We start from the raw sequence: 23,036 nt of genomic DNA, 5'->3' as shown, positions 1-23,036 counted from the left end.
GATGAGGTCTCCGTTTCTAGTTGGGTAACCATAGCAATGAGAAACTGTTTGATACATCTCAACATGTTGCATAATAGTATATTATGCAACGATCATGTAATGATGGTTATTAAGACACGAGCATTAACCGGGATACGAAACGAGCCGAAGGCGAGTTTTGTATGGTATATGCGAGTGTATTAATAACCATTACATGAGAGTTGCATACGCTATTTTTTCTAAACCCGATAAATAATGAAAAACTATAAATATTCTATTTGTATTGAACACATTTACAGTAATTAACTCATATTTTTTAAAAAAAACACAAACTTAATGGTATTATCATGGATATATGAAAATTATAAAGATTCTAATCATATTTATATTGAATATAACAACTGTAATTAATCTGATCTTTTAAAAATATTGGAGTCGATGGTATTCCTTCTATATCGTTGTTTTCAGACATTTTGATAATATAGGTAGGTAATATGACAACTGATTTTGACAGAAAAAGCAATTAGTTACTTAGGTTAGAGTCTAGAACAAACAAAGGAACAGGATTCTTGATTGAAAAATTATGGGTTTCTATTGGTTGATAATCTGTATCGTTATGAAAAATCAGTATCATAATGGATATCATTATGAAACGGATTATGGTCATATAAGTGTATTGTTAGAGTACAGGTGTAGAAAAATAACATTATACATTTGAAAACATAAATACATGGAACTGTTAAAATTTTATATTTTTGAAAATATGGTCGACACGATTCATCTAGTTTCAGATTGAAAATGAGTCGAATAATTCTTTTTTGGGAAACAAATATTCTGTTTGAATTACTGGAGCATCCCCAGATGTTGATGTTATACGATATGTTACAGTAGATTAGAGCATAATATACATTGATGAGTTAACTGGCATTGAACATATTTTTTAATTGCAATATAGCATAGTAACCTGTGTTCACTTTTATGCTTATGGCATCAATATCAATTTCCCAACTTTACATATATATATATATATATATATATATATATATATATATATATATATATATATATATATATATATATATATATATATATTTATATATATATATATATATATATATATATATATATATATATATATATATATATATATATATATTGTCGCAACTCAGTTCTCGCTTGGCTATTTACGAGAGGATTTTTATTTACTGTTTCACCCATTCATTCATTCATACAAAATAATGAAAGAACTCATTTGAAACTTAATTAAATGTTTATTGTAAAAGAAACGGAAAAAATACTTTAAATAAACTCAAACTCAAATGTTAATAAGAAAATAATACATTAAAACAATCAAAAACTTACATTATACTGCCACCCAGCACGATCGAAGAGAAAGAGATGTGCTGCATTGCTGATGATTAATCGATACTCAAATGAATACTGAATACTGTCTGTTGACTGTTAACTATTAACTATTATCCATGATCTTGACCTCCCTCAATATTTATAAAGAATTATACGCTGACATTGCGACTTTGATCCGGTCACTGTACTGAGGTAAAATGCACAGCATGCAATCTGTGCCAAGTTTGCGTATTTGGAGATTGTTTTATATTCCATAACCTGTGATCGGATCAATTTCGATGTCTATGAACTTGAATTATTAAAAGATGGAATTCTCAATACTGAGTGTTCTTGTGTTAAAATATTGAAGTGAGGTTGGAACATCTTTCAATTCATGTATGAAATTAAATGAATCTGCATTATTTCATGTTCATTTCCTATATTTGACAATATTAACAATCAATAATGAATAACTATTGTAACGTTTTCGTGATTATAGGATACTAGCTCTAGTAAACATGGACAATTATAGATAGATAGATGTTTATTGACTACCTTATATAAAAAATTACATTTGTAGCAGGTCATGAGGTGACCTGAGTGCGCAGAGTTATAGAACAGTGCTTTCAAAAAAAAATGTTCTACAGCGCCATCTAGTGGTGAGTTACAGAAAAATTGATAGCCTGAAAACCTTCTCTATGAAAAATAACTTCATAGTTTCATCACGATCGGTTGAGCGATGTAGAAGTTTATCACTTACCAACCAACCAGAAAACATCCATTTTCAAATATTAGGTTCACGTTGAGAAGAGAATTACGTCATTTTTGGAAATTTTGTATATCCAACTCAACAACGTTAAAATTCCCAATGGAATGAGTTCAATAGCAATGAAACTAGTAAAATTTCATTCTGTAAGTTGCTCAACTGATAATAAAATTTCAGACATTGCTGAATCTAAAAAAACTCGAAAACTGTCAGTCTTTCTTATCTTTTCAGAACTAAACATTTATTTTGATAAAACCTGCGTACCTATAATCAATATGCCTAAAGAATTGTCGAAACATTCTTAAATTTATATTTCAGCTAAAAAAGTTAATAGTAAGTAAGGTTAATAGCAATAAAACAAATCAACAGTACAAAAAAATTTGAAAATTTGAAATAGTGCACATGTTGGCAACGCCGCAACTTGTCATCGTGTGACGTCATTCTCTTCTCAATGTGAATATCCTATATGTATTTTAGTTTATTTGCTGGTTGCTAATGAAACATGTTATAACTCATAACCTTCAATCATCCACTGCCCTGGTTGAACGTCGACTAAAAAGAGAAAGGGGTGAACCAATACCATTCCAATCTAGGTCAGGTCAAGTCAAAAGTGAGTGGGTCAATTTGACCCTCCACCGCAACCCGCAAGGGTTTATTGTGACTCACACCTATTCAAACTCCAGCAAACAAACCCAGCTTTTTAACAAAGCCAATCGGTTTATATACTGAGTGATCTTTCAGGTCAGATGGTAAGAGTTAGGCTCTGGCGAACTCTAAAAACCTGATTTGGTCGCCAGTGGGGCAGGCACAAAGTATGTGCTCTTCTGTTTCATCATTTTCCAAACAGGGCGACACACACTGTCTTGCGACAGTCCGAGTATCTGCATATGATGATTCAAATGACAGTAGCTTGTGAGAACGCATGTTAGACATCGTAGTTTATCCCTACTGTTGTAGTCCAACAACTTTTTGATTTTGAACTTCAAAGGGTCGTCCAAGTGTTCAATGTTTGTTTGGCAAAGCCTAAAGCGATGCCAATGACAGATTCTGGTCCGATGAAACTGCTTGTAGCACCCTTCTTTGCAAGAAAGTCAGCAGCCTCATTGCCTTCCAGACCAGTATGACTGGGAATTCAGACCAGAAACAATTCTCCAGGTCTTTCCCTTGAAAAGAATCGTTTTTAACAATTTGCTATCAATTCAAACATTGCTCGGAAGGAGCCAAGAGCTTTCAACGCCGCTTGACTGTCCGAGAATATTTTTATTGAATTGTGTTTGAGGTTGGATTCTGCCAATCTCCGCAAACGATTCAATAGCATAGATTTCCGCTTGGAATACAGCCGCATTAGTCCCTAGGCAGATTCCCAGTCCTCTTTACTCGGGAACAGTACTATACAGGGTGTAACTGAATAAGTGTAAAACATTCAAGGAGGTGATTCCTCTTCGAAAAAAAGATAGGATCTTTCATATAAAGAAACTTCATTGGAGCATCCCTTGTTAAGATACAGCCCCTTAAAAGGGGTACATAAAATTTGTATAACAATTTTTTTCACAAGCACTAAAAAAGTTACAATATTGAAATCAACCTGATGTTTTGTACTACCAAAAAGACACTTAGCCAGAAATTTATTTGGTTTACCCCATGGTTGTAAGAGGTGGAAAACGCTACCTCTAAAATTCATTTTCAATGCAACTTTTTGTCTTATTATTTGTTTACCATTCAGAAATTTATTTCCGATAGTCTGTTTCATTCTTAACCAAAAATGTCTCTTGGGTTTTTTACCCGAAATAAACCAGTTCGCAGCATAAAATTATTCTACAAACAACTACAGAGATACATCGTCATAAATGCGAACTGTATTTATTGTTATTTTGTAGTTTGTACCTGCATTAAACGATTGAAAGGTAAAAAACAAAACAAATTTATTATTAACATAACACACATCATGAGCAGAAAAAAAATGGTAGCAATAATAACATCCGAAACGAACACTATAATTATAATGAAAATTGAAATGAAGTAGGTAATTTATATACAGAAAAAAATTAATTGTGCAATAATTAGAAATAGAGATAGAAAATGTAAAAAACTCGAGATTGAGGATTTTGAATGATTTCGCAACAATGCAGCAAATAAGTGTATTGAGGGCAATAAATAATATGAAAAACCGAGTTTAAAAATGTCTCGAAATGGAAGGACTCCAATTCGAACATTTATTACGCCAATAATTTTTTGGCTACCTATATAAATTACTCCATTTCAATTTTCATTACAATTATAGTGTTCGTTTCGGATGTTATTATTGCTATCATTTCCTTTTCTGCTTATTAAAACACATATAATATATTTTTGATGTAGATATGTTTCAAATAATCATGAAAAGTTTTCGTATTCAAAGTTCATTTTAGAAAACGCTCATAGCAATGGAAAAAACATGAATAGGTACCTAAAACTGAAAAAGAAACTATCGAAAAACTCTACAATACATAGGGAGACGTGAAATTCGCTATTATGCTTTTATTCAACTTAGTCAACCAATTTCCAGGACCGTAATTTAAAGGGGAATATTTCACACAATTATAATCGACTATTACCGAAACATCCCTAAGTATAAAATTTAATTTCATTTCTCAGTATGGAGTGAACGTATACGATCCAAAAGCTACAACAAAAAATACAAGTCCGTATTTAAAAATTAAAAGATGGGGGTGGCCCAAATCAGATGCAACCCTGTATGAAAGATTCATGGATATATTCTGAGAGCCCACATCAAGATCCAATAGCAAAATGTGGACTGATTTTCAATATGTCTGCGAATAAAGAAGAGATAGGCAAAATATAATTTGGGATTTTTTGTTTTTTCCTGTATATCTCCAGAACCAAAATAGCTATATTCGATTTCTTCACATCATTGAATAGGTCTCTAAAATACACAACTTTGCCACTACTTAACCGACACTCTATCTCTTATCGTTCACGAGATCCCCATGTGCAGAAACGAATTTGAATAGCCCTGTATATATATATATATATATATATATATATATATATATATATATATATATATATATATATATATATATATATATATATATATATATATATATAACGAAGGGAATGAATCGGGTATAGCAGTCAGAGGCAGAAAGATTGTAAAACTCTTTTTTCTGTTCAAGCTTTCGAGGCGTTTATTGTCTCTTCATCGGGAACTCTACAATAATTATTGAATAAACAAACGGTTATGGACAACGTGTTCATACTTACGAAAGTGAGGTTAAAATGAAGTTAACACATAAGTAACAAAGAGGATCCTCATATATGTATGTCAAGATTAAAATTGGTTAAAAACATGTGATATTCATTCAGAATTTTGCAATAATGTGAGATGATTACACGAATAATATGAAATAATGAATTTGAAAATTGAACTCAACAGGTAGTCAGACATGATTGACACGAAACATTAAGTTTGGCAGAATTTCTTGTTCTGACCAATGCATTGCTGCCAATGAGATTTCACAGAACTGTAAAATGATAAATCACAGAGAGTGAAGGTACGGGGTTTCTGTTCTGAAATTATTAAGTATTATCAAATTTGTTTTCTTTGTTTAAACAAAGGAGATAGGTGTAAATCAGGCTGAGACTTTCAATGTCTGACCTGGAATTAATAGTATTTGAATTTTTAACTATGTGACACATTTCTAAGAAAGTTCTTTTTTGAGTATTATTTTCTGAGTCTAAAATTTCAACATTCTCGAAGGAAAAAGCATGATCCAAATTTATGGTGTGATTAGAAAGGGAACATGACGGTTTATTACATCTTATGTCACTCTTGTGTGAAGTGATTCTGTCTTTTAATTTTCTACTAGTTTGTCCAATGTAAATCTTTTCACAACTGGAACATGGGATGGAATAAACCACATTGGATAGATTGATTATATCTTCTTCGTCTTTTAAGTTGGAAAAAAGATTATTAATAGTCTTCAGATTTTTGAAAGCTAATTTCACATGTTCAAATTGAATAAAATTTTTTTTTTTTTTAAGATTGTATGAAAGGCTACCTAGATGAGGTAACGAGAAATAAAATATCATTTGTGGGGAATTGTTATTGTTAGTAATATTAATATTATTATGTAAATTATTGTTTTGATACAGATTGTTATTGTCTAGAATTGTGTTAACGGAAGATCTGTTGAAGAGTAGTTTATAAATGAGAGATTTTGGATAGCCATTTTGAAGAAACAATTCTGCAAGTTTTTTTAAATTTTGTGAACGAAGGCTGCTATGAGTAGTGCACACTACTCGATTTTTCATCCCCAATATTAAATTTATTTTTTGTTTTTCCTGATGGAAAGAGTTATAGTGTAAGAATCTGCCAGATGATCCTGGTTTTCTATACCACGAAGTTATTAAGGAATTGTCCTCTCGCCTTATTAGTCGGGAATCTAAGAAGGGAACACTTCTGTTGGAATCCTCTTCTTCAATAGTGAACTGTACCAGTTCATCATAATGGTTAAAAACCTGCAGAATTTCATTGATTCCATTATGTGGAATACTGAGAATAATATCATCAACATATTTTTTTAAAAAAGGGATTTGAAAGGATAATTTGTTCATACACGCTTCTACCAGATCATCCATTACATATTGTGCTAAAATGGGTGAAACTGGGCTGCCCATAGGCATGCCTTGGATTTGTTTATAAATGTTATTGGAAAAGGAAAATACAGTAGAATCATATAAGAACTCTATTGCTTGAATGAATTGAGAAAGTTAATAGCCCTAACAGGGGAGTCGCACAATTAATTACAGATATCTTATCCATTGCTTATAATAATGATAATAACTTCTTTGTCAAAGACTCTTTTCAATTTTGCAATTTCATCAATGAATTTCAATTACCTCCCAACCACATTATTATTAGTCTAGATGCGAAAGCTCTTTTCAACAACATTTCTATAATAAGCAATGACAAGTGAGCATGATGCATGAACCAACATGTTGTTCAAGCTCTTTTTAATTTTTTCTATTGGAAGTCTAGAAAACTCTACACAAGAAAACAATTTCCGTAAATAAATCCTCCGAATTTGCGAAACAAAAGTATCAATATGAATGTTGATTTTCAGTTTCATAATCCATCATTTGTTTTGTAGTTTTCCAAGAAACCACTCTCCTTTTCTGAAGTCCTTAAACTGTGAGAATTATCCTTTCGCACAGCTCAAGGCATCCAACAAAGTTTTGTATTATAAATTCAAAATAATTTCGTTGATGTTTTCAATGAAAATATGTTCACACAATTCTGAAACATTATTATCACAAAGAGCTTTTTCTTAACGAGAATTTTTTTTTCAGATTGTGAACTAATGGCTGCGGCTGACGGGTGAGTTTTGCCATCAACAGTTCAGTTAGGTTTTTGTTCGTTTTCAAGTCCATTCAATTATTTTCAGTAAATACCCAACTGTTTTGTTCTTCTTTAGTGCACCCGTATGGATCAAACATGGAATAATAAATGTGGTGTTTGTGTAGTTGTTCGTTTGATGTGAATAACAATATGGTTTGAATGTGGACATGTGGGTAGATTGGAAAAGTGAATTACAATCAGTGGGTAAATTCAACTTCATATTTTTCTCCTACAGCTCAAATTTTGTGAGAAAAGTAGGATACTCCTGCACATGGGGAATGTTCCTCCTGAAGAAAATCAAGTAGTTTTCATAAAAGAGCTCTAAAACAACGCATTTTAAACTTATCATTTCAACCTTTTTCTTTAAAAAATTATTTAAATACTTGAAAAAGAGGAATGAAATAATGCATTCAGCATTTAAAGGGATTCGTTTCTATTTCATCATTTGGCAACATCGGTTGTAGCTAATAAAGGACAATGAATCTGTTACCTGTATGAGACAAACAAAGATGACATATTTAGGAGGCGTGCCGTTCTGTTTATTTATGTTCCGAGTTCCGAGACATTCTGTGACATATGACATTTTGTGCACCTAACCTATCTTCCTCTATATAAATAAATAATAAAACAACTGTTGTTTATGTGGCTTGTGGAGGTGGTATTGAACTATAATTTATATTCTGCCTCAATTGTTGATTCATAAAGATAATTTTCCTTTTTTAAAGTAGAATATCTAGGTACGTATAAATTATTTCAACTTGATATATGCGCTGTTGCCAATATGTGAATTAGAAACAAATCCCTTTGAAAATCAAAACCCAACATTTAAAACATCATGAATTCCATTGTCTACTATATAAAATGATTTGAAATTCCTGAAACAACTAAAAAAAAGAATTAAAAATGAATAGCTGAAAATAACAATTATATTAAGCAAAATAAACCTGAAGAAAAAGTAGAAACAAAAATCAATGGAAGGGTGAAGTTCCGCCGAAGTTGTTTTACAACTTAACCTATCAGATATCAGAACTCGTTAGTTCTTAGCTCGCACAAGTTTCTCAACTTCTGAGAGTTGTCGTTCGTATGATTAACGGAAAAACAGATTTTAAATCAGAAAACAGATTCGAAGACTGGTAAAAATGCTTGCACAATCTGAGGGGAACCTCTTTGGAGGGGACAAAATAGAAATCGATTTAAGATATATTTTTTGAGAAATTAAAAAACAGTCTGACATCACTTGAGGAAGGAAAAAAGTACTCAGATTAACATATTATGAAGTGAAGAAAATCAGACAAAACTGTAAAATAAGAAGAAGAAAAGTACACAGGAAAAGAAAAGCATTAGTGTTAGAAACGCTCACGATATAAGGCTAATGTGAAGAATAGCGGAAATAAACTGATATATAGCATAGAAGAGTACTGACCAATATTTCTGGATAACGATAGAAATATTGATGATTCCAAAATGATATTGTATCTTGCATACCGTACTTTTGGAATAGTTCGTCAGGACAACTATAATAATTAAGATTATATTATATATCCTGTGAAAATATATAAATATGCAGAATTCACTAACGTGAGAATAAAATATAAAATGGTTCAAAAACAGAAAGAAAAAACATGAAATAATGTTAGTTGATCAAAATTTGACTGACAATGTTAAGTGGAAGACTGAATGAAAGTCGAATTACTAGATCTATCATTTTCTTTATCATATTTCAGTAGATATGTGTTCATTTTGTTGGGACTTTCAATATCAGTTTTTTTATTCATCGAATGTTCTTCGTGATTGACATGTATCATTTTCAAATATATTCTTTTAGTTGTATTGATTTCTCTATCTGAAATATGTGGGTTTTCAAAATTCATTTTATGATTCTCTAAATTAACATGTTCTGTTAATGCACAAGAATTAGCATTTCCTCTAACAGTCGCTCTTATGACTATTGACTGCATATAGGTATATATGCTGAGCTGGTTACCGGGTTTTGATCCGTGTTCTCTGCTATTATCTTCAATGGAATTAATCTCACGACGTTTCGACAAAGTCTCATTTGTCATCATCTGTTAAGTGTGCGGAAGTCGAGCGACCTTACTGGATCCGCTCCCTACTATATAGATAAAGTGATGTTTGTTACGTGGTCCTCACACGATCTGCTTCTCACTATATAGATGTCGCAGCTAGCAGGTTAAAATAACAGTTCAATCAAACAGCTAGCCCTTTGACTGAACAACGCCATTCAATCACACGATTATACGTCGTTTAGCCGACTTGTTGACTGCAACGTTCAACACTACAGGTAGACGACGTTAAGCCAACTGGTTAAATAGCAAATCAACTAGGGTGACTTGTAAAGCTACGAAAATTTCACCTATTCTGGGTAAGGGGTGGTTAAAATCTTTAAGATATTTGTTTATCGTCATTTTGTAACTGGCACAAATCCGAATGTCTATACTATTTGCCTCCATAACAGGTACTAATGGCGTTCTCCAATTTGAGTTGTCCTCCTTCTCAATTACACCTTTTTTTACTAATTTTTTCAATTCTGTCTCCATCTTTCCCCGTAAATCAAATGGAACTGGACGAGGCTTGTGGAAAACTGGTTCAGCATTTTCTTCTAGCTCTAGACTAATATGTTCCTTGTTATATATACCTAGCTCTTGAAAACAAAGCGCACCTATCGCCACGGTGGTGAGCGCTGAACTAATTCAATTAGACGGTGGCTTTTGAATCAGCTGTAGTGTTGAACGTTTTGAGCGCCTCAAATATTCAATTAAAAAGCTAGCCGTGTGATTGAATGCCGTTGTTCAGTCAAAGAGCTAGCTGTTGAACGGCTATTTTAACCATTTGGCTGCGACATAGATATTGTTGCTGGCTTTTACGTGTGTTCATTTTCTTCTTGATTGACCTCTTCTTTCGTAAAGGTTTGAAATGTTAAATCCTAGGTTCTCATGGATAGGAATATACTGAACTGGTTTCTGGGTTTCGATCCGTGTTCTGTGCTATTATACACTGATAGGAATCCAATAAAGAAGTTTCGGCTTGAATTTTTTTTCTATAAATCATCTCCACTATAATTCTCATGAATTTTCAAACATAAAAATTCATTGTGTGGTCTCAGTCGTTACCCCTCCTGAAAATTGATTGTTTTATATATGTCTGCTCATGCGTTAAGGTTCGAGATTATATCCTGATTGAATTCACGGATTTACCTCTCCAAATATTAATATAAACCCGGAGACACGATTATTATCACGAATCCCAGGATTGCGCCAAGTATATACATATTCTGAAGAGGATCGGCGGATTATCATAAAACAGATATGCTTTTAGATTTTCAGAATCAGTTGTAGTTAACATACAGGGTGGGCTGTCGAAAAAGTACCGCAAGGGAGAACCGTCACAGGAAAAAACGCTCCGTGAAAGTTCATTTGTGAGGAAAATGTTTGAAAACGTTTCTGCACTCCAAGCAGGGGTGTCATCACCAGAGATGTCATGGCAAACTTCCAACCTCTTTCGTTTCCATTCCTACAGTTCCATTTGCGTGATTTCACGTTGAAGTCGCCTATGTCCACTGTTGGGTGGTGGTCGTGGAACATTTGCGTTATGTCGGTTCTATGTGTGTCTATCTGCGGGGGCAGGTAGACCGATGAGATCCTTAGTTGTTCATGACGCCTTAAGCTTGTCGCTCACTTGTCCGGCACAGCACAGCACGGCCCGTCCCGTCAAAATACGGATAGGATTGGAACAATGAAAATGAATTGATAAACGCCCACTCGCCCGGCACGGCACAGCACAGCCAAAAGCTTTCGCCGCCGGAAAGGATTGCAGTTCTTCGATCCTGTCCAGTAAATAAAGCTTGTCGTCCACTTGTCCGGCACAGCACAGAACGGCGCTGTCCGTCGCCTGATGGCGACGGATACTAGCATCGCCCACTTGTCCAGCTACAACCAGCATACTGAAGGTGCTGTTTGTTCGATATCAAGGAAATTTCAGTTGAAATCGAGCGGAGACAGAAACATGTATATCACTAGCAGTTCTGACGAAGAAAACGTCATCATAGTGGCCGCATTATTGAATGAAGAAGAAAAGCGTCACAAAAAAGAACGATGTGGGTCCATCCCACAAAAGGGCAAATCTGGGAGATTTTCATCATCTTTCCAACGACCTGGAAGAAAACGAAGAGAAATTTTTCCAGTATATCCGAATGACTTTAGGCGAATTTTGCAAAACTTCTGGATATTATAAAGCCGACCTTAAGAGACAACTCAATTTTTCATCGTCCATTTTCATAAGTACCTTCTGAGACCATGCTGTCAACTAGTGGAATAACAAAACAGAGAGAGAGAAACTTCCCAGGCATGTTGGACAAGTTGATGCTGGCAAACGCTGGCCGGCAACGCTCTCACTTGGCCAGTCCGTCACAGGACGAATAGTTATTTGCCGGACAGGATCGGAGAGCAGTTACATTATTCCCGAACCAACCCTGGACTAACCTGATTATTTATAGATAAAAGCCGGTAATTGCTGACATTGCATTCTTGCCGAACTTTATCTCTTAATTGTTCACAACTATTGTTTGATGTTTACAACTTATAACATATCATAAGTATTTTAACCAAGACTCATCTTTTGATGATTATGAATTCTACCCGGCAATTATCTTGCATGGTAGGACCTTTTCCCGTAAATAATCTTTTACCTTAATCAATGTCATAGTGTGTCTATATAAGCATATGAGTTGTTATTATAAACAATTAGGTTGTGACCAGCTTTCTATTTGAATAAAGCACATAGTGAGGTCCGAATAACTTTTATTAGTGTGAAGTTCAATTAGTTCAACATTACTGGTGCTTCTACAAACCACAGACTGCTGGATGCACAACGTAATTGGCGCAGTCGGTAGGATTCCTGTACAGACAGCAAGCAACTTACTGCCTGCATAACGTAATTGAGCTGGATACTTCTCCGACGGCGGACGCTCTTGGCTGTGCCGTGCCGGTCTAGTGGGTGACAAGCTTCACCCTCACTTTGATGGTGACTGCTTTGCAGTGCTGGAGTTCCGGTTTTGTGTCCTCGTGCTGAATGAGATCGATACACACTAAGATAGCGGCGCCTCCTGTCGAAAGGTCTGACCTATCTACCCTGTAGTTTTTGAAGCTCGGGATGCGGATTTATCACCTGGCTCCCAGTCTGATCTCTTGTATTGCCATGACGTCAATGGAAAGCCGCGATAGCAACTCCATGAGCTAGTCTTTTCGGCTTGTAATGCCGTTAACCTTTCCAGATCCTATCGTCAGAATGTCCGGGATTCGTTTTGCTGCCATTAACGTTTTCCGGGTTCCTGTCGTTTCCTTTGGTTGTTTGCGCCTTCGGTGGTGTCCTCTTCTTCTGGGGCTTGTTGTTTGGCCGCTGGCTCTCTGGCTGAGCCTCGTGTTCCTTTGTCGGGGCTTCGGAAACATTTTGCCTCTCGTGTAGGGGTGCAGAATGAGCCTTGCTGCAATTTGCTGCTCACAATATTTTATGCAACGTGCCTATCGAGGCTTCACCTTTGTGAAGACTCGAAGTACTGGTACCTGTGGCACTGGGACAATACGCCTTTGTTTGTTTTCTGTGAATCTACCCGCACTACGAGGTTAACGCATGTCACCAGTTTGTAAATGTTCTCTTCAGTTTTCGGTACTTTGACCAGAAAAAGCAGCAGCGCCTTTCTGGTACGTCTAAGTGTTATTCTGTTGCACTCCAGTATCTTGTAGCCCTGACTCTTTCGGTCATCTGTTACATCCTCAGACTCAACGTTTTCCGTGATTCCACGGATCACGACATGTTTCTGGTTTCAGGGAGTATGTGTGGAATTTTATCTTTGATTCAGCTAGAAATCGTGTGGATTTCTTTCTTTTTTTTTCATCTGTTGTGTATATGTGGTTCCCGTTAACCAATAGTTTGGCTTTGGGGTACATTATTTCCCTTTTCTTCAGTTCCCTCTCCACCGTTTCATGTCGCGCAACACTGTCGGTGGTGGTTTTGTTGAGTCTATGAATTTCAGATATGGTGGTGGAAAGTCATCTCCAGTTCAGACAGGTTGAAGCCTAGCTCCTTACCCTTGCGGCTGATTTTTGTCAGAAGGACGAATAGATTCGTGACTGAGAAGTGGTGACGGTATGAAAGTCCTTAGACATCCAACCCACCCCAGGTAGAGGTACACCTTCACGGTGTACCTCTACCTGGGGTGGGTTGGATGAAAAAATTGTTCACCCATGAACGGAGAACATTCACATGTCTACTCGTTATCTTATTTCAGTCAGATTTATGGGCCTATGGCCTCTTATCCATTCGGCTGTTTGAGTACCTCTTGAGTTCCTGTGGCGGGGCGGCAGGGGATTGCATGGTCCTCTGTCGGCTTCTTTTGACTCTTGGCCCTGTGTATGGAAGTCGCAGCGTACTTTTTTGGCTTTGCGGCTGTTTAGGCACTATTTCTAGTTTTATTTTCCGGCAAGCATGGATTGCAGTATCGGTAACTTCACTAGAAGCGCCTGCAGCTGCCCTAAGGCCATTGGGAGACCTTCGGGAGAGTTGCAGGCGTTCTCTAACGATGAGACGGCCCTCGCGTACGAGACGTCGCTCCTGATTGTGTTTCTTCCGATAGGCCTTGGGATTGTGGTCTGTCTGTTTTCGTTCGGCCTATCTGAGGCCCTTTTATTTTCAGGGCGTTCTGGGCACCCATGGAAGCTGGCTGGGTGTTCTCCCTTGCAGTTAAAGCATCGCAAGGGCGAGTTTTTAGGTCTTTTGCATTCCTTGGTCATGTGCCGTCCGGCAAATCCAACGAGGCTGGAACTGCTTTACAGTTGCGTTGCGTGTGACCGAACTTTTGGCATCTGTAACATTGCCCTGCTCGGTTTCTCGGCTTCTGTGTTTCGGCGCTCACACGCACGTTTTGAATTTCGGTGATCTCATATATTTTGTTTTGGCTCCTTGGGATCAAAACAAGCACGAACGGTATCGGTACCTTGTTAGCTTTACTCAGGCGGGCTACGGAAAGGATCTCAAATCCTTTGCCCTGGAGTTCGGTCTTGATGTCGTCACACTCTATGGACTCCGGGACTCCGCGAAAAACTACTCTGAGTGGTTTCTCGCTTTTCATTGTATAGGTGTGGGAGGGTATTTTCTCTTGACCGAGGATCCGAGTAATTCTCCTATAATCATCTGTATTTTCAAGATGGACTTCAATTTCATCTGTTGTGTCCACCGCCCGCAATAAGAAGATGTTTTGCGCAGCGGCGATCGTGTTAAAAGCTTTCCACTTTTCTTTTGCGTGGATGGTTATAGGTGGAGGCTTATCAGCTTTTTTGTGTGTTTCTGCCCGGTCATTTTTCGGGGTGTCTGTTACTAGTTCTTCGTCGCCTATTTCCATTGAGTCAGGTGGCGTGACTTCTGTTTCTTCTGTATTTGCTGACTCAGTTTTCTGAGTAGGCTTTTGAATTTGATCTTTCAGTGGCACTGGAAGTGGCTTTGTGATAAGGCGGGTGTGGTTTTATTCACATGTCTGCACGTCGTCTTGATTTCAGTCAGGTTGAAGCCTGGCTCCCTTACCCTTTGAACTGATGTTTTCCAGAAGGACAAACAGGTCATGACTGATGGTGGGTGTTGATGGTATGGCGGCATGAGAGTCCTCAGACATCAGTACCGCCCTTCACGGTGTACCCCTACCTGGCTGGGGTGAGTTGGATGAAAAAAGTTGTTCATCTTTCAACGGAAGACATAGGGACCTCATTAGACAGAGTGTCGGGGCCTTCTATATCGGGAGTGGTCGTCTACAGTGTAGTCTATAGCTTCCCTGAATAATATTCACATGTCTGTGGGAAATTGGATTACATGAGATATGATTCTGATAATTTCTGGGTGGTTTGTAAGGCAGGATATGCGTTCGCCATCTGGCGTAGGTATATTGTGGTATAAGGTGAGTTGCTGTTTCTGTTACTTTGAAATATTTCAGGTGATTCTGATCAACCAAGAATCCAATTTATGGCTTTGCTGACGACAGCACACTTGGCTTGTTATTCCATTTGAATTTCAAGACATCGTTTGCAGATGCACATCTTCACTGGCAGCAGGAGGGTGCATACTGTCCCGCATTCTGCTTCGATGAGTTTGTTGGGGGTTGAAAAGGACACCAACATATCCTGGCAGAATCATGTCGCTGGAATTGCAAAGGATTCTTCTCAAAAGTTCGGAACACTGTCCCGAACTAGAGAACTGTACACACTTTAGCAACTTTTGATGCTTTATAAAGCTCAGATCAGACCTTCTTTGGAGTATTATTTTCATGTATGGAGCTCTGCCCCTAAGCATACCCTAAAGCTGCTGAATTCCATCCAGAAAAGAGCAATTCGCCTAATTGAAGACACGAAGGTCACTTGCAACCTTTATAGTATGGAACATCGAAGGAAGGTTGGAGATTTAAATCCACGGGAGATGTTCAAGTGGCTTGACATATTTGATACCACCAAGAGCGATATATATATATATATATATATATATATATATATATATATATATATATATATATATATATATAAGAAGTACGCGGGGGAATGTGGCTGCTGATCGGTATAAGGTTTAACTCACGACACCTTGAACTTCATTGTTCAAGAACGATTTCATTTGGAGAAGTGCGTTTATATGGAATAAACTTGCTGAGAACGTTTTTCCGAAATAATTTAATGTCCAGATGCAGAAATCCAACGTGAATCGATATTTTCGCACAGGCACCGCTCTTAGAGCGTCTTAAGTTTTTTACTGTTGTGCTTGTATTTCGTCTTTGGAAAAAATACATATAGACATATAGCACTTTATTTCCAACAGGTGTACACCCAATTACAGGAAATGTTAAAAAAATATACTGAAAAAATTACTTTATTCAATTCAGTTAAATTCACATATTAAATTGGCAAATTACAAATGCTAATAATAATATAAATGAAATAATATAATTAGATTCAATTGACATACTATAAATTAATTAGCCTTCACAAGGTTGACATAAAACAAATTAAAGTTATATAAAAAAACAATAAATGAAAGGTTCTATGTAAGATACAGTCCTTAATAAAGTTCAAAGAGTTTCCATTAATGTCACACATGTTACATACTAAATTAAATTTATAACACATTAAATTTACTGGTGTTTTGAGATTCACATTTGTTCTACTACTCTGACAATGAAATGTTTTCTCGTATCTTGAGTTGAGGCGTGGTACATAAAAATGTATTTTTTGTAGGATCCGGGCACATGAGATATTATTATTTATTAAATAATATAGAAATGTGACCGTAATGAGAAGTCTACGTGTATTCAGTATAGGAGCGGGGCACGTGAGATGTTATTATTTATTAAATAATATAGAAATGTGACCGTAATAAGAAGTCTACGTGTATTCAGTGATATAATATTAAATTGGTTCAAACGGATGGAATAGTCAATTCCCCTTTGGGGGTGAATACCTGTAGTGCGAAAAGACAAGAATTTCAAGAACTTTCTTTAGACAGCTTCAATTTGCTGTGTATGAGAATTATAAATGGGATACCAGATCATCGCCCCATATTCTAGTTTGGACCCCACATAAGCCTAGAATAGCGTGATTATCACCTTAGTGTCTCTAAATTCTCTGGTGTTCCTCATTATGAAGCCCAACATTCGACTAGCGGATGAAATAGCTTGGTCTATATGAGAAACAAAAGTGAATTTCTGATCGAAATTAATGCCAAGGTTTTTCATTTCATTAACTCAACTTATGGTATTGTTATCAATTTCATAAGTGTATTGTATTAGACTTTCCTTTCTGGAAAAAGACAATACATGACATTCAGCAATGTTAAGATTCAAACGATTATTGGAACACCAATCATATAACAGATCTAATTCATACTGTAAGTCTAAGCAGTTTCCATAATTTTTTATCACCTTGAATATTTTAAGGTCATCAGCGTAGAGCAGTCATCATGTTTGTCAATATGAGGATATCATTCTTTGATGTTTTTTTGGTTACTTCAAAATTAGCCTTTCGAACTGAATATAAGTATTTTTTGTGAAGAATGCCTGAAAATGAAATAATCTCCTAGTTAAAAATGACTTTCAACAGTATATGTTATGTTAAGACTATATTGGAAATGTAATATCATGAATAAGTATTGAATATGGGTAAATATTTATGTAGAAGTCGTTTTATAAAGTTTTCTCTGGAAAATGTGTTGTTAGTTCCTAATACACATCAGAGTTTGATGTAGAATGCATGTCTGGTGATAACAACCACCCTGTGGTTTCTGAATCCATCCCTGACTGAAGAATAAAACGCCAATACGGAGTTTTCAGCGAAAATTTATTACAGTAGTCAGAGTTAGTCTCAAACAGTAGAATGGAGAGAAAAATAAAGCATTGTGAAAACATAATAGAAGCTCAACCGAAACTTTTCGTGAAGTTCTGCATATTTCAACAAAGGTTAAATTTCATTGAAGTTTCTGGAAGAATGTTTCAACACATTTTTATAAGTCGCCAAGATGGGCATGACAGTTTTATGCATTCTACATCGAACTCTATGTAACTGCGCGATCAGAACTTAGTCTCAAGAGATTGAAATCAGTTTGGAAAAAAGTTTTAGGTGACATCATTTCAAACTGATACTGATAATTCTGTCAGAAAAATCACCATATGTCATTAATAGTATATTATGCAACGATCATGTAATGATGGTTATTAAGACATGAGCATTAACCGAGATACGAAACGAGCCGAAGGCGAGTTTTGTATGGTATATCCGAGTGTATTAATAACCATTACATGAGAGTTGCATACGCTATTTTTTCTAAACCCTATAAATAATGAAAAACTATAAATATATTTGTATTGACCACATTCACAGTAATTAACTGATATTTTTTTAAAAAAACACAAACTTAATGGTATTATCATGGATATATGAAAACTATAAAGATTCTAATTATATTTATATTGAATATAACAACTGTAATTAATCTGATCTCATAAAAATATTGGAGTCGATGGTATTCCTTCTATATCGCTGTTTTCAGACATTTTGATAATATAGGTACGTGATATGAAAACTGATTTTGACAAATAAAGCAATTAGTTACTTAGGTTAGAATCTAGGACAAACAAAGGAACAGGATTCTTGATTGAAAAATTATGGGTTTCTATTGGTTGATAATCAGTATCATAATGGATATCATGAAACGGATTATGGTCATATAAGTGTATTGTTAGAGTACGGGTGTAGAAAAACAATGTGACATCTAGTGTTGCCCAAATTCAGTCTTGGTCTTGCAGTCTTGGTCTTGTTCTTGCGTTTTTGCAAGACCAAGACCAAGAACAAGACCGCGTATTTTTAGCAAGACCAAGACCAAGACTGACCGTGCAAGACTTGAGCAAGAACAAGACATAGCCTGCAAGACTCTTGCGTCTTGCAGCTAGGACTTAGCGCTATTTCACTGAGTAGTTAGGTGTAACAGTTCGGTGTATAGGTAGGTACGCTTAGAAATTCTATGAGACGCAAAAAACTGTATCAAAGAATAGGTATGAAAAACTGGACCTATCTATTAAAATCAAACTGAGTGCATGCATAGTTATGTTTTAACCATCGGCACTTTGATAATGCGGCTTCAAAGGTTTTGTACTTACTTCTCAAAGAAATTTGCCGCTTTTCGGAAGTACATGGTTACGATACACGCGCCGGCGGCTTCTTTTGAAATCTAAAACAATCGTTGCCGCCACGCCGAAATCATAACATTTGACACTATTTGATTGCCGCCATAGGGCGTAGGCGTAGGTATACTCGTGTAAAATAATTTCGAATTTTAAGAGTACCTACAGGTGTTCCAAAGAATAAATAAGTTTCAGAGTGCTTAGAATGAAAATGAATACATTATACTGATCACGCAAGTAGTATTATGATTGGGATAAAATGGTAAGGATAGGTAGTAGATGTCAAATTAATTCATTCTAGTAAGTATATATTATAATATTGATTACTTATATGGTTTTAAACTAATTACTTAGGTACTATTATTGTACATTTAGTCATTATATTTCTTAAGTTTTTACAAGAAAAAATAGCAAAAAAGTGTTCAAATATCACCCCGCACCCGTTTAATAAATATTGTAGCCACTTTTAAATATACTTGAAACGTGTAAAAAAATTCTACAAAACTAATAAAATAATATAAAAAGCGTAGGTACTTACCTACTAATAAAATAAAAAGCCTGCGATAAGAGTTTTGTATTACTTACCAGCCCGAATATCTCTGAGAGAGATGATGAGAGTAAGTATTTACTAGCTGTGCCCGCGACTTCGTCCACGAGGAATAGTAACTTTGGAGGTATAGTGACGTTCAGGACTTATTTATTTATTTTAAAACTTCTGTCATCAAACATACAAACGAACTCTTCAGCTTTATAATATTAGTATAGATGTACGCCAAAACATTCACTTATATGTAAAGAATAGTGATTTTCACTAATTCTTTTCTATATATTTTATTCACGCGTCGCGTGATATTTAGTGTGTGTTTGTACGCCGCACGCGGCATTATTTGATTTGCGGCGGCATCCTTTTCATAGAGCCGGCACGTGGCGAGGCGGCGCGGTAGAAAGCAAGGAAACGTACTATAAATAAAGGAATTATTTTAATTCCAGTCATTTCCAATTGAGCTGTGCTTCGAGTCTAACTTAATAATTGTTTTTACTAATTCTTGTTGTTTTCTAAAAACGTATCACGTGTACAATTTAATATGAGTGACGAAGATTCAAATTATTCGAGTCCGAGTAACGAGAGTTTGAGTCACAGATCTAAAAGACCCAAAAGCAAATTTGAAGAGTTTTTCGAAATAATTCATGCATCCCAAACTGCCTTCTGTAAATTGTGCCAACATAAAAAGATTGAAATAAAAATGAAAAACAGAAACACTTCAGGCTTAAGGAAACATCTAATATCTTTCCACAAAAAGGAATCAGAAATATTTCTTCCTGTTAAACCAAAATTAAGTGGAGATATCACAAGCTTTTTAGTAACCGCTGGAAGAAGTGGACAGGTAAGAATATTTTTTCAACTCTGCATAGCTATTCATGCGATACTTTCAAAAACGCCATTAACTTACGTAAGTATTTTTGAGTTAGTGGTGTTTTCATCTAGGGGTGCGACATATTAAGTATGTAATTATCGTCTTAAATATTTTTTATAAACACCCATATTTTCATTTAATCGGCCAGTAACAACTAAGTACTTTATTTTGGTAAATTACAGTACAGTGCAACCTTAATATAACAAATATCAATTTAACGATTTTCTCGATTTAACAACAACATACCTCCTCCTCTTATATGCTCAAACCTTGTATGTTTTAAATAATAACACAAGATTTATTGTTTTGTTTCAGTCGGAAAACAGCAGTGACAACATCACGACAGCTACAGTTGATTGGGTGGTGAAAAAATATCTTCCCTTCTCATTTTTCGATGACGAAGCTACACAAGTATATTTTCGACGTATTTGCATTTGCCCTAATATGGTGTTTCCTAAAAGGTCTACACTTAGAAGGAAAGTCAAAGAGCGATTTGAAGAGCTCCAATTGAATCTCAAGGAACGACTTCAACAATTATCATCTAAAATGTCTTTTACCATTGATGGGTGGACGTCAATTGCTGGTAGGAGTTACTACGGGGTTACTATTCATTATATAGACAACGAATGGAAGTATCAATCTGTAGTTCTTGATTTTATACCATCACGCGGTCGACATACTGGGGAAGATATTGCAACGATTTTCCATGAATGTTTATTGGGATATGGCATAATTGATAAAATACAAGGTATCACGGTCGACAACGCAACTGCAAATACCAAATTTATGTATGAACTGGGCAAACAGCTGCCGCCACACTTTGATTCAGACAATCAACATTTCCGGTGCTTTGCTCACATTTTAAACCTTGGTGTACAAGATTTATTAAAGACCTTAGCATTACACTGTGAGTCTGACACTAACGCGCAAGATCAGCAGTACGAAGACTATGCAGACGAAACTGAGGATGAGGAAGATGAAGAATCTGCACCAAATATTGCTGACTCGCGTACATCTGTAACAAAGTTACGCAGTGTTTCCAGTAAAATAAAAAGAAGTGAGATAGTGAAGAAGAAGTTTCAGTCTGCTTGTGAAGCAGCTGGCGTGCCATCAAATCTAAATGCCATTCTTGACTGTCCAACGAGATGGAATTCCACACATGATATGATTGGATTTGGTTTAAAAGTGAGAGCGGGCATTGACATATTGTGCAGTTCTGTCACCGAATTAAATGATTTTCAAATCACAGCTAATGAATGGCAGGTACTCGAAAAATTACATAAATTTCTAATAAACTTTAAACTTTTAAGTACAAAACTTGGTGGAGACAAATATGTTACATTACCGCTAGTCATTGTATCATTCAATCTTTTGCTAGATAAAATTGAATCTATGGTAAAACAGTTAGATGAGAAACCTAATCGATCTGAAGTGGATGAAAGGCTCATTCTAGCTTTCCAAGCAGCTCGAGACAAAATGCTTAAACATTACAAAAAGAGCAACTGGATTTATTGTACTTCTTTAATTTTAGACCCAAGGCATAAGGCTCAGACTTTTGACCTGACAATGTGGGGGAAGCAACTTAAAACAGAAAGTCTGCGCAAGTTCAATGAACTTTATGAAGAATATAAAAATCTACACTCACTGAACAAATCTCTGGAATTACCAGAAAAAGAAAATAAAGTATGTGATGAAGATGAAGACGTAATAGACTTTGATAAACTCTATGAATGTCCCTCGACGTCATCTGGATCTTGTCTTCAAGGCTTAGTGATAGACGAGTTGGAGGAGTACCTGAGAAAACCAAGAACTGCCAGCTCGGAAGACATTTTAGATTGGTGGAGGACGCATGAGACAGAGTATCCGATTTTATCGAAAATGGCCCGTGATTTTCTCTCAATACCTGCAACTTCAGTACCTGCTGAGAGGTTATTTTCTAAAGCATCATTAGTAATTAGAAAACATAGAAATAGGTTAAATGATGAGTCAGCCAGATGGTTACTTTGTATTAATTGTTGGTCAAAAAAATTGATATAAAGTATCATAACCTAATGATAAAGCTGTTGATTAGTGTTGTATTTTATTTTTTGTTCAAATAAATGATAAATCGTAAAACTCTTTTATTAAATTTCTTATAAGTTGAGGGTTCAATCTCTTTTTAGACAGATAAGTATTGTTCTTTAAAATACAGTCAAGTTATTGTAATTAATTTGTTTTTTTACATGTTTTAGCAAATGTAAGCTTATAAATCATAAATGATTATTAAGAAACAGTTACTTCCATGGAAAACGACATATAGGTCAGTTAATTTTTCGAATTTCTTATTAAATCTTCAGTTATTTGTTAATCTGCTTGATCTTTACTATGGCTATGTTAATTCAAGCTCACAATGTTCCAATTCTAATACGATTT

The 23,036-nt window shown here is 35.6% G+C and overlaps 1 protein-coding gene across 3 annotated transcripts in view; it reads left to right on the top strand.

Annotated features, from left to right (window-relative positions):
• The window catches only part of Pde9 (Phosphodiesterase 9), a 470,530-nt gene that overhangs the window by 244,359 nt on the left and 203,135 nt on the right, over positions 1 to 23,036 (top strand). For 2 of the 3 annotated variants that reach the window (XM_074174077.1, XM_074174075.1), the window contains exon 3: positions 7,442 to 7,469. The exons of the other annotated variant lie outside the window; for it this stretch is intronic. The gene's annotated coding sequence lies outside the window, so the exon portion shown is untranslated. The remainder of the gene's footprint in view (positions 1 to 7,441; positions 7,470 to 23,036) is intronic. 3 annotated transcript variants of the gene reach the window in all.

This window comes from Leptinotarsa decemlineata, unplaced genomic scaffold (assembly GCF_025532065.1).
Source record: "Leptinotarsa decemlineata unplaced genomic scaffold, Ldec_3_MD MMD2_tig00000505_RagTag_RagTag, whole genome shotgun sequence".
In the NCBI taxonomy this organism is placed as follows: domain Eukaryota; kingdom Metazoa; phylum Arthropoda; class Insecta; order Coleoptera; family Chrysomelidae; genus Leptinotarsa; species Leptinotarsa decemlineata.
This window is presented reverse-complemented; position numbering and strand designations above follow the sequence as displayed.